At 44.1% G+C, this 20,848-nt stretch overlaps 1 protein-coding gene across 1 annotated transcript in view; it reads right to left on the reverse strand.

Moving 5' to 3' along the window:
• Positions 1 to 20,848, reverse strand: part of vta1 (vesicle (multivesicular body) trafficking 1) — a 334,690-nt gene that overhangs the window by 66,354 nt on the left and 247,488 nt on the right. The window lies entirely within an intron of this gene.

Genomic DNA, 20,848 nt, shown 5'->3' on the forward strand with positions numbered 1-20,848 from the left:
TTTTAATAATATATTATATTTTACAGTAATCTAATATTAAAGATCATGAAATAACCTAATTTTAAAGATTGTAAAACTTTTGAGAAGGTATTATACACAAAGATACATGCTTTCAGTCAGATTAGAGAGCAGGCACATTTCATTTAAGAGACACCCTCTCTTCACAACTGTTCTTTGACATTTGTAAGACTTTACAAACATAAGACACAGGAGCAGAATTAGGCCATTCAGCCATTTGAGTCTACCCTGTCATTCTACCATGGCTGATTTATTTTCCCTCACAACCCTATTTTCCTACATTCTCCCCATAACCCGACTAATCAGGAACCTATCAACCTCCGCTTTAAATATACTCAATGACTTGGCCTCTACAATGAATTCCACAGATTTGTGACCCTCAGCCCAAATAAATTCCTCCTTATCAATGTTCTAAATGGATGTCTCTCTAATCTGAGGCTGTGCCCTCTGGTCCTAGACTTGGCCACTATAAAAACATCTTCTTTACATCTACTATCTCCCCTCATTCTTCTAAACTCCAGCGATTATAGGCCCAGAGCCATCAAACACTCTCCATGTGCTAACTCTTCCATTTCCAGAATAATTCTCCTGAATTTCCTCTGAACCCCTTCCAATGCCAGCACATCTTTTCTTAGCTAAGGACCTCAGAACTATTCACAATACTCTGAGTGCAGTCTGGTCAATGCCTTACAATGTCTCAGCATATCTTGCTCTTACATTCTAGTCGTCCCAAAATAAATGCTAACATTGTGTTTGCCTTCCGTACCACTGACTCAACCTGCAAGTTAACCTTTAGGGAATCCTGCACAAGGACTCCCAAGTCCCTTTGACCCTCTGATTTATGAATTTTCTCCCAGAGTAGAAAATAGTCTGCATATTTATTGCTTCTACCAAATTGCACAACTATATTCTATCTGCAAACAAGAGGAATTCTGCAGATGCTGGAAATTCAAGCAACACATATCAAAGTTGCTGGTGAACATAGCGGGCCAGGCAGCATCTCTAGGAAGAGGTACAGTCGACGTTTCAGGCCGAGACCCTTCGTCAGGACTAACTGAAGGGTCTCGGCCTGAAACGTCGACTGTAGCTCCTCCTAGAGATGCTGCCTGGCCCGCTGCGTTCACCAGCAACTTTGATGTGCATTGCTTATATTCTATCTGCAACTTCTTTGCCCATTCTCCTAATCTGTCCAAGTCCTTCTGCAGACTCTCTGCTTCCTCAAAACTACCTGCTCCTCCACCTATCTTCATATCATTTGCAAACTTAGCCACAAAACCATCATCCAAATCATTGAAATATGATGTGAAAAGCAACCGACCCCTGCAGCACAGCACTAGTCATTGGCAGCCAACCAGGAAAGGCCCTCTTTATTCCCATTCTTTGTCTCCTTCCAATCAGCCAAACTTCTCTCCATGCTCGTATCTTTCCTGTAATACCATGGGCTCTTATCTTGTTAATCAGACTCCTGTGCGGTACCTTGTCAAAGCCCTTCTGAAAATCCGCCAGCAATATCCACTGACTCCCCTTTGTCTATCCTGCCTGTTATTATAATAAATAGAGAACATCACTTACCAGAATGCTCAGGAGGCTAGGCTATACTAGCCTATTAAACAGATGGAGTAAAGCAGTAGGCTTTTGTTGTGGTCTTTATGAAAAACGCGACAGCAGTCTAGAAGGTATTAATTAACCCCCTGACCCTCTCAATAAGAACACACCCAGAATAACATTCCAATCCTGAAATATATGCACACCAACAGGATAATACTGAATCTTCCAACTCCATATTGTAGTGGTTAATGCGATATTATTACAGCTCTGGGCAGTTGAAATTTGGAGTTCAATTCTGACGCTGTCTATATGTCCTCCCTGTGAGCGCACAGGCTTAATCCGGGTGCTCTGGTTTCCTTCCACAGTCCAAAGATTTACCAGTTGGTAGGCTAATTGGTCATTCTAAATTGACCTGTGATTAGGCAAGCGTTAAGTAGGGGGTTAAAGAAAGGCCTGGAAGGACCTATTCACGCTGTATCTCAATAAATAAATCACAGCTCCTAGCTCTATCAGAGCAGGTGATAAATCAATAGAACTTGATTTTCTTTTGGAAGAGAGAAATGTTTATCTGCTGGAACAACACACATCAAAGTTGCTGGTGAACGCAGCAGGCCAGGCAGCATCTGTAGGAAGAGGTGCAGTCGACGTTTCAGGCCAAGACCCTTCGTCAGGACTAACTGAAGGAAGAGTGAGTAAGGGATTTGAAAGTTGGAGGGGGAGGGGGAGATCCAAAATGATAGGGGAAGACAGGAGGGGGAGGGATAGAGCCAAGAGCTGGACAGGTGATTGGCAAAAGGGGATACGAGAGGATCATGGGACAGGAGGTCTGGGAAGAAAGACAAGGGGGGGGACCCCAGAGGATGGGCAAGAGGAATATTCAGAGGGACAGAGGGAGAAAAAGGAGAGTGAGAGAAAGAATGTGTGCATAAAAATAAGTAACAGATGGGGTACGAGGGGGAGGTGGGGCCTTAGCAGAAGTTAGAGAAGTCGATGTTCATGCCATCAGGTTGGAGGCTACCCAGACGGAATATAAGGTGTTGTTCCTCCAACCTGAGTGTGGTTTCATCTTTACAGTAGAGGAGGTCGTGGACAGACATGTCAGAATGGGAATGGGATGTGGAATTAAAATGTGTGGCCACTGGGAGATCCTGCTTTCTCTGGCGGACAGAGTGTAGATGTTCAGCAAAGCGGTCTCCCAGTCTGCGTCGGGTCTCGCCAATATATAAAAGGCCACATCGGGAGCACCGGACGCAGTATATCACCCCAGTCGACTCACAGGTGAAGTGTTGCCTCACCTGGAAGGACCGTTTGGGGCCCTGAATGGTGGTAAGGGAGGAAGTGTAAGGGCATGTGTAGCACTTGTTCCGCTTACACGGATAAGTGCCAGGAGGGAGATCAGTGGGGAGGGATGAGGGGGACGAATGGACAAGGGAGTTGCGTAGGGAGCGATCCCTGCGGAATACAGGGCGCGGGGAGGGAAAGATGTGCTTAGTGGTGGGATCCCGTTGGAGGTGGTGGAAGTTACAGAGAATAATATGTTGGACCCGGAGGCTGGTGGGGTGGTAGGTGAGGACCAGGGGAACCCTATTCCTAGTGGGGTGGCGGGAGGATGGAGTGAGAGCAGATGTACGTGAAATGGGGGAGATGCGTTTAAGAGCAGAGTTGATAGTGGAGGAAGGGAAGCCCCTTTCTTTAAAAAAGGAAGACATCTCCCTCGTCCTAGAATGAAAAGCCTCATCCTGAGAGCAGATGCGGCGGAGGCGGAGGAATTGCGAGAAGGGGATGGCGTTTTTGCAAGAGACAGGGTGAGAAGAGGAATAGTCCAGATAGCTGTGAGAGTTAGTAGGCTTATAGTAGACATCAGTGGATAAGCTGTCTCCAGAGACAGAGACAGAAAGATCTAGAAAGGGGAGGGAGGTGTCGGAAATGGACCAGGTAAACTTGAGGGCAGGGTGAAAGTTGGAGGCAAAGTTAATAAAGTCAACGAGTTCTGCATGCGTGCAGGAAGCAGCGCCAATGCAGTCGTCGATGTAGCGAAGGAAAAGTGGGGGACAGATACCAGAATAGGCACGGAACATAGACTATCTGGACTATTCCTCTTCTCACTCTGTCTCTTGCAAAAACGCCATCCCCTTCTCGCAATTCCTCCGTCTCCGCCGCATCTGCTCTCAGGATGAGGCTTTTCATTCTAGGACGAGGGAGATGTCTTCCTTTTTTAAAGAAAGGGGCTTCCCTTCCTCCACTATCAACTCTGCTCTTAAACGCATCTCCCCCATTTCACGTACATCTGCTCTCACTCCATCCTCCCGCCACCCCACTAGGAATAGGGTTCCCCTGGTCCTCACCTACCACCCCACCAGCCTCCGGGTCCAACATATTATTCTCCGTAACTTCCGCCACCTCCAACGGGATCCCACCACTAAGCACATCTTTCCCTCCCCCCCCCCGCATTCCGCAGGGATCGCTCCCTACGCAACTCCCTTGTCCATTCGTCCCCCTCATCCCTCCCCACTGATCTCCCTCCTGGCACTTATCCGTGTAAGCAGAACAAGTGCTACACATGCCCTTACACTTCCTCCCTTACCACCATTCAGGGCCCCAAACAGTCCTTCCAGGTGAGGCAACACTTCACCTGTGAGTCGACTGGGGTGATATACTGCGTCCGGTGCTCCCGATGTGGCCTCTTATATATTGGCGAGACCCGACGCAGACTGGGAGACCGCTTTGCTGAACATCTACGCTCTGTCTGCCAGAGAAAGCAGGATCTCCCAGTGGCCACACATTTTAATTCCACATCCCATTCCCATTCTGACATGTCTATCCACGACCTCCTCTACTGTAAAGATGAAGCCACACTCAGGTTGGAGGAATAACACCTTATATTCCGTCTGGGTAGCCTCCAACCTGATGGCATGAACATCGACTTCTCTAACTTCCGCTAAGGCCTCACCTCCCTCTCGTACCCCATCTGTTACTTATTTTTATGCACGCATTCTTTCTCTCACTCTCCTTTTTCTCCCTCTGTCCCTCTGAATATACCCCTTGCCCATCCTCTGGGTCCCCCCCCCCTTGTCTTTCTTCCTGGACCTCCTGTCCCATGATCCTCTCGTATCCCCTTTTGCCTATCACCTGTCCAGCTCTTGGCTCTATCCCTCCCCCTGCTGTCTTCTCCTATCATTTTGGATCTCCCCCTCCCCCTCCAACTTTCAAATCCCTTACTCACTCTTCCTTCAGTTAGTCCTGACGAAGGGTCTCGGCCTGAAACGTCGACTGTACCTCTTCCTACAGATGCTGCCTGGCCTGCTGCGTTCACCAGCAACTTTGATGCGTGTTGCTTGAATTTCCAGCATCTGCAGAATTCCTGTTGTTTATCTGCTGAAACATTCTTTTTTGCTTTAATTAGAAACTTAATTCATTTGTAAACTGGATTCATTACTATCACCAAAAAAATTCTGCTGGGGCAGCAGCCACTGCCACCCACCCGCTATGGTTTAACTTCCTTCCCCATGGGGAATGTAGTAGGGAGTGCTAATTTGAGTTCAGAGAGAAAATGATTTGGGCACCGCACTAAGTCACAATTTGGTGAATGAGGAGCTCAGCACAGAGGAAATGCAGCCATTTTAAAAGATTTTTTTTCAAACATTACCTTTATTTGTCACATGTACTTTGAGACACGCAATGAAAAGTACCATCTCAGCCAATGACCAATACAGAGTCCATATGCTTCCAGTGCCAACATCGCATGCTCACATCTTACTAACCGTAATGCGTACGTATTCGGAATATGGCAGGAAACCAGAGGAAACCCACGTAGTAATGGGAAGAATGTATAAACTCTTTACAGACAAAAGTGGAAATTGAACCCCTAACTTATAGCTTGTGCTATAAAGCGTAATGCTGGGGTGGGGAGCAACATGGACAAACTGGAGCTATTTTTAACCCCACAAGACACTTGGCGAGGCATGTGGTAGCTCAGCCAACTCCCGCTAACAGGCTGGAGCTTCAGTTCCGGCATCGCTCTTGAGCCGGTGATGGCTGGTTGGACTGCCATTGAAAGAGCTTTAAAACTGCAGGCAGGCAAGGGTACAAGTGGTTCTCTGGAGGAACGGGAGACTGCAGATGCTGCAGTTGGTAACACTGATTCTCTTGTATTTTTACACACTGACCATCTCTACTCAACCCTACAACTTTTATTTTGCTACTTTTGTCTCTCTTTTGACTGGGTAGTGCCCAAGTGTGATGGGAAAATGCACCACAGAAAACATCCTATCTAGGTGCATAGCAGCCTGGTATGGCAAATGCTCTGCATGTGACAGCAAGAAATTGTAGGGAGTTGTGCACACAGCTCAGCACATTATGGAAACATGAGACCATAAATATAAGACATAGAAGCAAAATTCGGCCATTCGGCTCATCATGTTTGCTCTACCACTCGATCATGGTTCATTTATTATCCCTCTCAACCCCATTCTCTTGCATTCTCCCTAGCATTCCCTCTTTGAAATCTGTCTATAGTTCTTGCTGCATCAGTAAAGCAGCCAGCATAATCAACGATCCCAGCCCCCCTGGACATTCTGTTCTTTACCCACTCAGAAAATACAAAAGCATGAAAGCTCGTACCATCATGCTCAAGGATGGCTTCTACCCCACTGTTATAAGACTACTGAATGGTTCCCTAGCACAATAAAGGGGAATCTTGACCTCATAATCTCCCTCATTATGACCTTGCACCTTACTGTTTACCTGTACTGCACTTTCTCCATAACCTTTATACTTTATCCTGTTTTTGCTTTCCTTTGTTCTACCTCAATGCACTTTGCAATGAGCAGTATGCAAACAAGCTTTTTCACTATATCTTGGTACATGTGTCAATAATAAACTACTTCCAATTCTTTTCTCTTCTCACCCCCCCCACCCTCCCCACAAGCCCTGATGCAGGGTCCGAAATGCTGACACATCCCTTTTGTAGCCACAAAGTGCAAAGTTCTTCCAGCATGAGGCCAACACTGAAGAATACATGGAAAGTCAAGTTGTTTAGAAGAATAAGGTAGATCCGAATAGAGGGGCGTACATTTAGGTTCTTTGCGGGAATGGGACCTACTCTTGGGGTTTCATAACTGGCCGCCGTTTGGCATGCCAAGGGTTCGACCTAAGAGCTCCGCTCACCTTTGGAGGCGCGATTTTTCGTGGTTCTGGAGATGGGGGGATCGGAGGTCGGTGTCCGAGCAGAAAAATGGTGTGTCGTGGGAGACGGAAGATCTAAGGCTGTGTGCCTAGAGACCTGAGATCTTTGGGCACAGAGCTCGGAAAAAACAACGCAACAGACTCTTAACATCGTAAACCAGCTAGTTAGTAGTTATGTCTCCCCTCTCGCTGTGAAACGGAGACACCTCTTTCTCCCTTATTAGAGAGAGAGAGTGAGAGAGAGAGCCTGTGGTATGTTGAATGCCGGGTGAACAATGTAGCCTCAGGAGTACTGCAAGTCTGTGTCTTTGCTGTTGCCTTGCTCACACTTGAGTGCTCGGTGGTGGGTGGGATCGTTGCTTGCTGCCACTTACGCAAGGAAGGGAGGGGAGCTGGGGGGGGGGTGACTTTGGCGTTCTAACATTTAACTGTCATTCATTCTTTGGGGGCACTCCTCTGCTTTTGTGGATGGTTGTGAAGAAAAAGCATTTCAGGATGTATATTGTATACATTTCTCTGACATTGAATGTACCTTTGAACAGAGGTGAGAAGGAATTTCCGTAGCTAGAGAGTGGTGAATCTGTGGAATTCATTGTCACACGTGGCTGTGGGGTATATTTAAGGCAGAGGTTGATAGGTTCTTGATTGGTTAGGTCATGACGGGTTACAGGTAGAAGGGATGAAATTGGGGATGAGAGGGAAATGGATCAGCCATGATGAAATGGCGGGGCAGTCTCGATGAGCCAAATGGGCTGATTTTGCTTCTGTGCTGTACAGTGGACATGAGAGGATGTTTCTTATGGTGGAGCAGTCTAGGGCCAGGGAGCACGTCCTTGATATCGAAGGACGTCCCTTTAGAACACAGATAAGGTGGAATCCGTGGAATTCATTGCCAGGAACGACTGTGGAGGCCAAATCATTGAGTATATTTAAAGCAGAAGTTGATAGGTTCTTGATTAGTCAGGTTCAAAGGTTACAGGGACAAAACAGGAGAGTGGGGTTGAGAGGGATAATTAATCAGCAATGATGAAATGGTGGAGAAGACTCAATGGGCTGAATGGCATAATTTTGCTCCTATGTGTTAAGATGTTATTGACATGTGAACAAACAAGTAGGGTATACAGGTACAGAGAAAAAATGCAGCAGGATCACAGGCATATATATTCAGGCAACAGACAGAATATAAATTATACGTTGTGGATGGTGACTGTCTTTTCCCCTGGGTAGGAGAGACGTAAACTAGAGGGCAGAGATTTAGGGTGAGAGGGGAAAGATTTAAGAGGGACCTGAGGAGCAACGTTTTCCACACAGAGGGTGGTGAGAATATGGAATGAGCTGTCAGAGGAAGTGGTTGAGGCAGGCACTTGGATAAGTAAATGTAAGGGCAGGGCTTGGAGGAATATGGAACAGTGGAATTTTGGATGAGTTTGATGGGCAAAGTGGGCAGCAAGAACTGGTTGAGCTGAAGGGCCTGTATCCATGCTGCAATGCTCTGTGACTCTACAATATGAATTATATGGCAGTGACAGAAAGCTAAACTACACCACTAGAACATAATTTAAAAATACATCAGTCACGTCAAGTCAAGTCAAGTCACTTTTATTGTCATTTCAACCATAACTGCTAGTACAGTGCATGGTAAAAATGAAACAACGATCCTCCAGGACCATGGTGCTACATGAAACAACACAAAACTACATTAGACTTCAAACCTACACGGGACTACATAAGGTGCACAAAACAGAGCAAGACAGTACAATAATAAACAAGACAATAAATTAGATTAGATTCAACTTTACTGTCACTGTACCGAGAACAGATACAAAGCCAACGAAACGCAGTTAGCATTTGAACAGAAATGCAAAGAATAGTGTTATTTACAAAATAACTGCGAATAAAATGTGCTGCAGCACACAAATAAAAAGTACTGAGACAGTAAAGGAAACCATATAATAAACCACAGTAAACCATATAATACAAATATAGGCAAGATTAAAGTACGTGGTTATAGAAAGGATTTGCTAATCTGCTCTATTAACAGATGAGAAAAGAAGAGCTACAGATTTAGAAGTCAATTCCAGAGTAGACTGCAAAATCAGGGGCCCAGTGGCTGACAGCATTGTTTAGGGTATTGTGCTGATAACTGAGATACACAGAATTCTGGAACTGGAAGAAAAGAGTTCTCCAGAGGGTTGCAAGGATGGTAAACATTACAGGAGTGATTGGGTATATGCAACTAGCTACCCGTATTAGAGGTAGAGGTGGGGAGTATTACAATTATAGATAGGATCTATTCAGGGAATGAAAGATATATGAAGCAATTATGATAGCTCTGGGTCTGTACTCACTGGAGTTTAGAAAAATGAAAGGTCTCGATGGAGCTGACGTGGAGAGATGTTTTCTATAGTGGGGGAGTCTAGGACCAGCGGGCACAGCTTCAGAATACAGTGACATCCACCTAGAACAGAGATGAAGAGGAATTTCTTCAGCCAGAGGGTGGCAAATCTGTGGAATTCATTGCCACAGATGGCTATGGAGGCCAAATCATTGGGTATATTTAAAGTGAATGTTGCTAGGTTTTTAATTTGTCTGGGTTTGGTTACAAGGAAAAGGTAGAAGAATGCGGTTGAGAGGGATAATAAATCAGTCATGATAGAAGGACAGAGCAGACTTGATGGACTGAAAGGTCCAATTCTGCTCCTATGTCTTACAGTGTTTAATAGACAACTAGACAGGTTCATAGATAGGAAATGCCCGGAGGGATAAGGGCCAAATGTAAGGAAATGGATCTCACTCAAGTAGACAACTTGGACAGGTTGGACTGAAAAGTCCATTTCTGTGTGTATAATGATGATTCTACAGAAAGAAAGGGGTAAGACAGTAGGTTTTAAAAACGAGGATAAAAATTCACCAGCGTAGAGTGAATGGTACTGGGAGACATCACTGCAAAACTGACCTCAAGTTCAAAAAACCTATGCACCATATGTGATAATAACTCATGCATCACCAGGATGCCATGGATTAATGCTGTGTCTGGTGAAACTATAAGTCTTTTTCGTCCTAGTCTGGATGTCCCTTCTGTAAGACTGAGGTATTTGTTTTCTCAGTGGGTGGAACTTTCTGTTTCAGTTTCCCTGATTGATTTGACTTATTACGAATATATCAACAACAGCACAGGAAATGACAGCAAAGAGAGGCCCTGTATAGAACGACTACCAAAAAAACCCACTGGGAGCACTGAAAAGCTTTGGAAAGTCCTGCTGAGATAATAAAGGGCTACTTTCCATCGCTCAGCCAAGTTGGAGCAACTCAGCTTCACAAAGTCATTAACTGCATCTCAACCAGTCCACGAGATTTTCACTGGCACATCATAGACACACGAGGTTCTACAGGCGCTGGAAATCCACACAGAATACTGGAGGAACTCGTCAGATCAGGCAGCATCTACCTATGCCTGCTTCTTTAAGCTTATCACCCCTCCTGGGGCATAGGTCACCGTCAGCAGTTTGTCAGAATCCTCTATTCTTGCCAGACCAGCTTTTCCAACTGTGCCCAGGTGTAGCCCATTGTTGAAAATCCTTCCCTCCTTAGGGGTGAGGTCTTTGGAGCTTCTGTTGGCAGTTCTGTAGCTCTAGATTTTTACGGGATGGGGTTGCCAGCCCCATGTCCAACCTTCCACCTTTTGCAGCCGGGATTGGGAACGTTCATGGATGAATGACGCAGTACTTATAGAAGGGAATAAATAGTTAGCTTTTTAGGCCAAGATCCTTCTCACTGCCACTGTCCACAAACAGTTCCAACTAAGGAATTTGTAAATTTAGGTAAGTTTTAAACATTCAGCTTTTCAATGTCATTGATATGCTGCTTCTTATTTTAAGATATAGACATCTGACAATCCCAGAGTCACCATTTCATAAACTTATAGGTTAGCAAGGGATAAAAGTCACTGCCAATTTCTAGCTGCTCTGCTGGGATGTTCCATATTGTTCAGTGCAGTGACATGATGGAACCAAATCCATTTCAATATCCGGACTGAAAGGAATACCAGCCCAAAAGAGCAATTATTTTCCCCTAAAATTGTTCCATTTGGCTTCTAAAGGACATTCAACAAGCTGTGTTTGGGATTACTTTCAAAGCCCCAAAAGGAAAGCTGCCTCAAGCCAGCACAGGAGATGGTCAAATGTGCCAAGCACTAAACTTGTTGGTTTCTTTTCAGATCGCGAAGACAGTGCATGAATGCTGGTTCTCATAAGACGTCAAAGTTCAAAGAAAATTTATTCCCAAAGCATTATTTCCATTTGCAATGGAGAATCCTGTATAGTTATGATAATCATATGCCAATACTTATCATTTGAGTAGAAAGATGTTTCTGAGAAATATACAATGGAATTTTCTCAATGCATAAAGCACCGAGAGCACAATTTGCAACAGATGCAGAGAAAAACATTTCCAGTAGGTCATCTGCCTGAGGTTTTAACCCTGTTTCTTACTGCACAGATGCTGCTTCTATTATACTCTGCTTCGATTATACTCCACTGAAAGAATTTTCTTCTCTTCCAAGAATATTTGCACCTGAATCTGTGAGGAGGTGATTAAGAAATTTGAGAGCACAGGTCAAGGAAGGCCTTTGACATGATCCCAGATGCTAGACTGGCCCCACATTAGGCCATTTGGTCAGTTAAGCCTGCTCCACTATTCCATCGTGCCTGATTTATTATCCCTCTCAACCATCTCCCCATATTCTCCAATATCTTTACTAACCAAGAACCTGTCATCCTCTGCCTTAAGTATACCCAATGACTTGGCCTCCACAGCTGTCTGAGGCAATGAATTCCACAGATTCATCAGCCTCTTCAATCTCTGTTACCTTATTGCTCATCAATAAATTTCCTCTCCTTTTTGTTTTCTACCTTCTACCCTCTTTCCCGATCATCTTACTTTCCTGCACTACCACCCTACCACCACCCCTCACCCCTACTCCCCGCACTATCTCTGGCCATCTGGTATCTTCTCTCTCCACCTTGACAAACACACCATCATCTCAACATCCAGGTCCTCACATCGTTCCTTCTTCTTCAGACTTGAGACCACTACACCCAACCCTGCTCAGTCATTGAGTAGCCCTGGTTACTCAGATACCTATCAATCTCTGCCTTAAATACACCCAAAGACTTGGCCTCCACTGCCGTAACAAATTCCATAGATTCACCATCCTCTGGCTATATTGGAAATGACATTAAATAATCTTGAATCTTGAAAATGCTTGTATATCCTTCAATGCAACATGATCTTACCAGGGAGCCAACTCGCTAAAAGTAGAGGAATAAACAAAATCGAAGTAAAATTAAATTCGTAAATAACGACTGTTGGCTGAATCAAAGGTGGTGATGAATGCTGATATAGGAGGGACATTAAAAATCTGGCTGGGTGATGCCATAGCAAAATTCTCTCACTCAAAGTCAGCAAGACCAAAGGCTATTGACTTCAAATGGAGGAAGCCCCAGGTTCATGAATCAGTCCTCATTGGAAGATCAGAGGTGGAGTGTGTAAGCAACTTTAAATCCCTCGGTGTTACCATTTCGGAGGACCTGTCCTGGGTTCAGCATGTGATGCTTCTACTTCCTTAGGAGTTTGTGAAGATTCAGCAAGACATCTAAAATTTTGACAAACTTCTATAGATGTGTGGTGGAGAGCATACTGACTGGCTGCATCACAGCCTGGTATGGAAACATCAATGCCCTTGAATGGAAAATCCTACAGAAGAGTTCTGGACAAAGCCTTCCCCACCACTGAGCACACAGACACGGAGTGTTGTCACACAAAAGCAGCAACCATCTACGGGGACCGCCCATCACCTACGTCATGCTCTCTTCTTCTTGCTGTTACCATCAGGAAGAAGGGAGAGGAGACTCAGGGCTCACACCACCAGGTTCAGGAACAGTTATTACCTCAAACATCAGAGTCCTGAACCAAACAGTATAATTTCACTCAACTTCACTTTGCCCTATCACTGAACACTCCCACAACCTATCTCTCCATCTCAAGTTCTTGATATTTATTGCATATTTATTAATTTTTTTTGTCTCTTATTCTGTACTTGCACAGTTTGTTGTCTTTTGCACACTGGTTGTCCACCCCGTTGCTGTGGTCTTTCACTGATTCCATTATGGTTATTGGATTTATTGAGGATACCTGCAAAAAAGTGAATCTAAGGGTTTGTATACGGTGACATATATACTGGCATATATGTACTTTGATAATAAATCTGCGTTGAACTTCTATATTAACATCTCATGTTCCGTCTGGATAGCCTCCAATCTGATGGCCTAAACATCGATTTCTTTCTCCTCCTCTTCTCTCTTTTTCCATTCCCCATTCTGGTTACTCTCTTACCCCTTTTCTTCTCTTCACCTGTCCATCACCTCCTTCTGGTGTCCCCCTTCCTCCCCTTTCGTCCATAGTCACTATCCTCTCCTATTAGATTCTTTCTTCTTTGTCCTTCTAGCTTTTTCTATCAATCACCTCCTAGCTTCTCATTTCATTCCCTCACCTCCACCCACTTACGTTCCCTTCCCTACCCTAATTTCACCAATCATCTGCCAGCTTGCACTCCTTCCCCTCCCCCCACCTTCTCCTGTTCCCTTCCTTTTCAGACCTGATGAATGGTCTTGGCCTGAAATGTCGATTGTTTATTCCCCTCCATAGATGCTCACTGACTTGCCCAGTTCCTTCTGCATTTCGTGCATGTAGGCAACAAAACTTTCTTGCTTCCTCTAGCCCCTTTTCACCCCAACCACATCCTGTATTTATTTTGTCTAGCTGATTACTAAGAACTGCTTGAGTTAATGACCATAACCTCAGAGCATCAGCACAGCCCATGTTTCTGAACATGGGCATCTCAAACCAGGTAGCAGTTTCTTAGGTTTTGACAGCATGGTGGTTGTCACGGTGAGCTAGTCTCCTTTGCCTGCATTTGGCTTATATCCCTCTAAAACTCTTTTATCTGTGAACTTTTTAAAATATTGTAACTACACCCTGCTCTGCCAGCTCATTCCATATACCCTCCACTCACTGTGTGAAAAACCTAGCCATCAGCTCTTCTTTCGCCTCTGACTTTAAAATTTTGCCACCTGGTTTTACATCACCACTTAAAAAAGGTACCTGATCACTACCCCTCAAGATTTTATAAACCTCTAAATGGTTACTCCTCAGCCTCCTCCACTGTAGAGTGAATAGCTGAGCTTATCTAATTTCCCTTCGTAACTCAAGCCCTCCAGTCTCAGCAACTTGCTTGTGGCTATTTTCTGCACCTTCTTTATCTTAATCATAAGTATGTTGACGAGAACTAAGATTAAGATTAGCTGTACATTGAAACATTGGGTGATGGGATAGAGATACGTCTCTACCAAAGGAGGTGTAAGGCTCTCCTTCCCTTTGCTCGCTTGCAGGTCACCCTTGGGCAAGGTGTAGCACCTGCTTAGCTCCCCCCCCCCCACCGGAATCAGGGTCATATACAGCCATGGGAGCAGGTGGTGGATGGTTGTATGAGCAGTTGCAGAATATCACAAGTCTTGGTTATGCAACTACTGATGCCAGGCAGACTATCTCTGAAGTGTATTGATAATGGCTGATGTTACCCATCTTGTAAAGACACTGTCCAAAAGAAGGTATACCTCTGTAGAAAAATCTACCAAGAACAATCATGGTCAAAGACCATTATTGTTTACGTCATACAATGCCGCAGATAATGATGATAACATTGAAACTTACAGTGAGACATTTTGTTTTGCGTCAAATCAAAACAGCACAGATTGCGCTGGGGGTAGCCTGTAAGTGTCGCCAGGCTTCTAGTGTCAACAGAGCAAGACCACAACTCACTATCCCGAACTGTTCGTCTTTGGAATGAGGGAGGAAACAGGAGCGCCCAGAGGAAACTAACATGGTCACTCCTTACAGAGAGTGGCGGCAATCGAACCCTGATTGCTGACTGCTGGGACTGTAAAGTGATTCTGCTAACCGCTAGGCCATTCCTGCGGGAACTGAAGCCTAATCTCTGATCACTGGCACTATAAAGCAAATGCGCTAACTATTATGCCGCATTGTATTCAAGATAGTGACCTATCATGTAGGTGCTTCTGAAACATGGCCTACCTACAAGTGGAAACTTGAAAGCACTGGAGAAACTACTACTGAAGGTGCCTCTATAAAAATCTCTGAAGCTGAAGGAAAGATAAACAAACCAATATGATCATTTCCTTCCAGACCTACATTCTGAGCATTGCTTTCATGCCCAACATCATGCTCCCAAAATAGAAACCCCACCCTGAGCTCTGTAATTGAAATAGATTCAGGAGGACAAATCAAACACTGAAAGACACACAAAATACTGGAGTAATTCAGCAGGTCAGGCAGCATCTAAGGAGGGCAATAAACAGTCAATATTTCAGGCTGAGATTCCTCATCAGGAATGAAAGAGAAGGGAGTAGAAGCCAAAACAATAGTGTGAAGGGGAGGTGTCTGGAGGGAGCAATTTCTCTAACATCTAGAGAAATTACCAGAAGATGGAGAAATCAATGTTCATGCCATCAGGATGGAGGCTACCTTGACAAAGTATGAGATGTTGCTCCTCCATCTTGAGTTTGGCCTCATCATGGCAGTAGAGGAGGCTATGGCTGGGCATGTCAGAATGGGAATAGGAAATTGAATTGACATGGGTTGCCACCGGGACATCCACTGGCAACCTAAAGCTTCCAACCTGGTGGCATGAACATCAATTTCTCTAACTCCAGATATTTTCTCCCCATTCCCTCCCTACTCTTCCCCCTCCCCCACTTTCTCTTTTTGGTTTCTTTCCAGTCCCGAAGAAGATGCTCAACCCAAAATGTTGACTGATTATTTCCCTCCATAGATGCTACCTGACCTGCTGCGTTCCTCTCCAGCATTTTGTGTGTGTGTGTGTGTGTGTGTGTGTGTGTGTGTGTGTGTGTGTGTGTATGTGTGTGTGTATGTATTACTCTGTATTTCCAACATCTGCAGAATTTCTTTTGTCTATGAAACAATGCAAGGATGTTCTGAAATGTAAACTTCAACTGATTCTTGGGAATCTTTGCCTCAGGAACATTCAGAATGCACAAGGCACATTCAGGGTGGTACTGAGTAAAGAGTCATCCATTGGGAGCAAATAGAAGTTTGCCACAAATGGCAGTAGGAGGCAGATGAACAGACTAACCACCTTCCTGCAATGTCAGGCATTCGGGCTTCACACGCAGAAGAACCTACAGATCCGACATTGTCTTCATCAAACAACTCAGAACTGGAGGGGAATCATGACACCTTTGACCTCAGGAGCCTAACTAAGAGTGGAAGAAAACCATTTAGATCAGCTGGAAGTCAAAGTCGAGTCTATTGCCATCTACAAAGGTGCAATGAAAAACTTCCAGCAGTATCACAGGTACATAGCATCATATTAGCAGCTTCCAAAAAAAAAAAAAAAAAAAATGTAAAGATAAAGAGAAAGAGAAAGATTAGATTTATTTATCACATGTACATTGAAACATACAGTGAAACCTTAACTGCCATTTGAGGCTTTATAAAGCACTGGTGAGGCTTCACGGAGTATTGTGAGCAGTTTTGGACCACTTATCTCAGAAAGGAGATGCTGAAACTGGAGAGGGTTCAAAGGAAGTTCAGGAAGATGATTCCAGGATTGAATGGCTTGTCATATGAAGAGTGTTTGATGGGCCTGTATTCATTAGAATTCAGAAGAATGAGGGGTATCCTCATTGAAACCTATCGAATAGTGAAGGGTCTTGATTGAGTGGATTTGGAGAGGATGTTTCCTATGGTGGAAGAGTCAGGACCAGAAGACACAGCTTCAAAATAGAGGGCGGCCTTTTAAAATGGAGATGAGGAGGAATTTCTTTATCCAGAGAGTGGCGAATCTGTGGAATTCATTGCCACAGGCAGCTGTGGAGGCCAAATCTTTACCAATATTTAAGGCAGAGATTAATAAATTCTTGAGTGATCGAGGGATGAAGGTATATGGGGAGAAGGCAGGAGACTGAGGCTGAGAGGAATAATGGATCAGCCATGATGAAATTGTGGAGCAGACTCGATGGGCCAAATAGCCTAATTCTGCTCCTATATCTTATGGAATTGCGTCAATTACGTCATCAACCAATGCAGTCCAAGGATGTGCTGGGGGGGTGGTTAGCCCACAAGTGTCGCCCTGTTTCTGGCAACTTACTAATATGTACATCTTCAGAATGTGGGAGGAAACCAGAGCATCCAGAGGAAGCCCACGTAGTCATGGAGAGAGCACATAAACTGCTTACAGACAGCAGTGGGAACTGATCACTGGCACTACAAAGTGTTGCGGTAAACACTACTCCACTGAGCCACCCTAATTATACACAATTTTTACAAGAAAGAACACACTTGAACAATAAAAACCACACCAAGGTCCAAATTCGTGCAAAGTGATCATTGTGTTGCTAAACCATAGTGATTAGGATTTTGCCAGTTGGTCCAAGGACCGAATAGTTCACGAGAAGCAGTTGTTCCTGAATATGGTGATGAATATTTACATTATTATTGTGAGTGGGATTTTCCCTTGCGTTTATTAACGTTACAATAACTTGTGTTCAAAAGAACGAGATTTAACTGAATAATATGGGGTGCCACAGTAGCGTAGCAGTTAGCTTTTTTCATCGAGGCCATCAGTAAGGTATTGGAAAGATGCCTTGGTCAAGAACCTTTGATTCATCTTAAGTACAAATTTCTCAGAATGTGTTTAATGTCCTTCATAAATCAGAGCATTAAGGACAAGAGCTGGGATGTTATGTTGACACTGTATAAGACATTCACTGATGAGGCCAAATTTGGAGTATTGTGTGCAGTTCCAATCACTGATCGACATGAAAGATGTCAAGAAGATATAGAGGGTAAAGAGAAAATTTACAAGGATGTTGCTGGGACTTGAGTTCCTGTGTTATAGGGAAAGTTTGAACAGGTTAGGGCTTTATTCCCCGGAGCGTAGGAAAATCAGGGATGATTTGAAAGAGGTTTACAAAATTATGATGGGTACAGATAGTGTAAATACAAGCAGGCTTTTTTCATTGATGTTGGGTGAGGCTAGAACTAGAGGCCCTGATGAAGGGTCTTGGCTCCAACTGTTCATTCCATTCCACAGATGCCGCCGGACCTGTGGGGTTCCTCTAGAGCTAGAGGTCATAGGTTTAAGGTGAAAGGTGAAATATTTAAGGGGGATCAGACAGAGAACCTCTTCACTCAGAAGGTGGTGCACATGTGTACCAAACTGCCAGTGGACATGGGTTCGATTGAAACATTTAAGAGAAGTTTTGGATAAGAACATGGGTGGGAGGGATATGGACAGCTATGGTCCAAGTGCAGGTCGAAAGGACTGGGCAGAATAACAGCGTGGCATGGACTAGATGGGATGAAGGGCCTGTTTCTAAGAAGCTCGATGCCCACTCAGCAGAAGAGTCTAATTTCAATATTCCATTAAATTTAGCTAAACACCATAGAGCAAGCTGGACACAAGAGGCATTGTCTGGATAGATGACCTACTCACAGAAATATGACTATTAACACCAGTCAACTTTGTACAGCAAATTGTAAGCTTTTTTCACATAGTTAGCATGACGTATGGCAGCTAATCCTAGCTGGGAGAGCTGAATAGGAAACTGAATACATACTAGCCTTCAATTCAGTTATCTTAGTTCAAATTATCTAATGATTAATCAATCATATTATACAGTGCTGAATTTTCAATTTACTATCAAATTTACATGTTTACTTGAAAATAATCAGAATGGAAATCAGATTAAATATGACTGATTGTGAAATCTGTTGTTTTGTGACAGCAGTACATTGCAAGGCATAATAATAAAAAATATAAATTCCAGTAAGTATATGTAGTGTATTTAAAAATACAAATTAAATAAGTAGTGAAAAAGAGAGGGGAAAATAGTGAGGTAGTGTTCATGAGTTCATTGCTTATTCAGAAATTCGATGGCAGAGAGGAAAAAGCTTTTCCTGAAACACTGACAGTGCGTCTTCAGGCTCCTGTACCTCCTCCTTCGTGGTAGCAATGAGAAGGCGGCAAGTCTTGAGTGATGGGGGTACTTAATGATGGAATCCGTCTTTCTGAAGCATCACCTTTTGAAAGTGACCTTGACGCTGGGGTGGCTAGTGCCCATCATGGAGCTGGCTGAGTTTGCAACTTTCCGCAATTTTTTCTGATACTAGCTCCTTCATACCAGACAGTGATATAGCCAGTTAGAATAGTACAACTGTAGAAATTTGTGAGCGTTTTTGGTGACATACTAAATCTCCTAAAACTCCTAATGAAATACAGCCGCTGTCCTTGTAATTCTTTGTAATTGTATCAATATGTTGGGCCCAGGATAGATCCTCAAGGATGCTGCCACCCAGGAACTTGAATCTGCTTAGCCTTTCCACTCCTGATCAGGGCAAAGCTAAGGCCTGCTTCCTCAGGAGATGATATCAGGGACAGTAGCAACTTAAACAAGGACAGACTGAAGCTAAAGCAGGAACAAACTATTAATCCTGCTTCGGATAATAAACCTAATTGCTGACAGGTGTCAAGAACAACAGCATACTACATTTTGAAGCTGGGGTCTTCTGATGTGATTAGTGGATTCCAGAATTCTGCTGACTTGAAACTAAGTCCTGAACATTGTGGGCATGTTATATTGGTGACGAAATGTGTGGCGACACTTGCAGGCTGCCCTCAGCACATCAGTAGTTTCAATAGCTCAATCGGTCCATTTAAGAGCAGAGAATGTATACAATCTACAACCTAAAATTCTCGCTCTTTGCAGACATCCACGAAAATAGAAGGGTGCCCCAAAGAATGTGACAGTAAAAATGTTAGAAGCTCAAAACCCCCTGCTCCCTCTCCCACGCACAAGCAGCAGCAAAACATCAACCCTCCCTCTTCCCCACTTACATCATCAAAAAGTGTCAGCACCCTCCACCCACCAAGCAAGCAATAGCAAAGCCCCCAAGAAAGACCATGATCTGCAGTACAACAAAAATTAATTGTTCACCCGACAATTTGACATACCACAGGCTTCTTCTCTCCTTAATAAAGGGGACAGAGAGTTGTCACACTTTCACAGCAAGAGGGAAGGCCAACAAAGACAAACGACACGCTGAGTTATGGTGTTAAGGTTTGCTGCGTCACTTTTTTCCAGAGTTCTCCAACTCGAGAATCGGCAACAAACTCTCCCCACCAATGAGAGAAAGAGAGAGAAGGCGTGCAATTCACCAAGTACAGAGCCCCCAGCAGCTGATCTGCTGTTCCCAATGTTCTGTTTTCTCCTGTGACTCTTCGGTCAGCACACCGGCATATCTCACTGCAAGTTTGGATGCACATGTGATAAATAAATGAATCTGAACCTGAACGATCCCAATAACTGTTTTTGCTTCATGTTGGCTATGATGTTTGCTCAGAAATTAGAACAGGCTGACTTTTATTCAAAGGGAAGGAGTAGTATATTTGTAGTGACTTATAGCTAGTGCTGGTTCTCCAGTCTGACATTCACAAGTATATCAAATACTCTATACTGTCGAAAGTATCCTAACCAGTTGCATTATGGTACATCCAGTTTGGCATTTCAAATGCACAGGAACATAAGAAGCTACACATCCCTCCCCACCATTAGTGGGTTCTGCATCAGTGCTGCCCCAAGAAGGCAACATCCATTATCAAAGATCCCCAACCCAGGACAGGCAGATCACGGGTTTGAGCTTCAGGCCTCGACTTTCGGACATTCAAGGACTTCCGATCTCGGTGACCTTGGTGAGAGCGGGGTTCACAGGCCTTCATAGCTCCCAGCTGTAATCTTTCCTTGTAGAACTGATTTCATTAACACCAGGAATGAATTTTGTGGAGTAAGTAAGTGGTCATGATTACGGAATCATGTGGGGCAGAAGAAAGCCATTTGATCAGGTCTGTCTACTTGAACTTAGTCCCATCCTTTCATTCTGCTCCCAAATACATATCTTCAGAATATTATGGTCACACCAGGGAGATGGCTGAGAGAATGTC

This window comes from Mobula birostris, chromosome 8 (genome assembly GCF_030028105.1).
Source record: "Mobula birostris isolate sMobBir1 chromosome 8, sMobBir1.hap1, whole genome shotgun sequence".
Taxonomy (NCBI): domain Eukaryota; kingdom Metazoa; phylum Chordata; class Chondrichthyes; order Myliobatiformes; family Myliobatidae; genus Mobula; species Mobula birostris.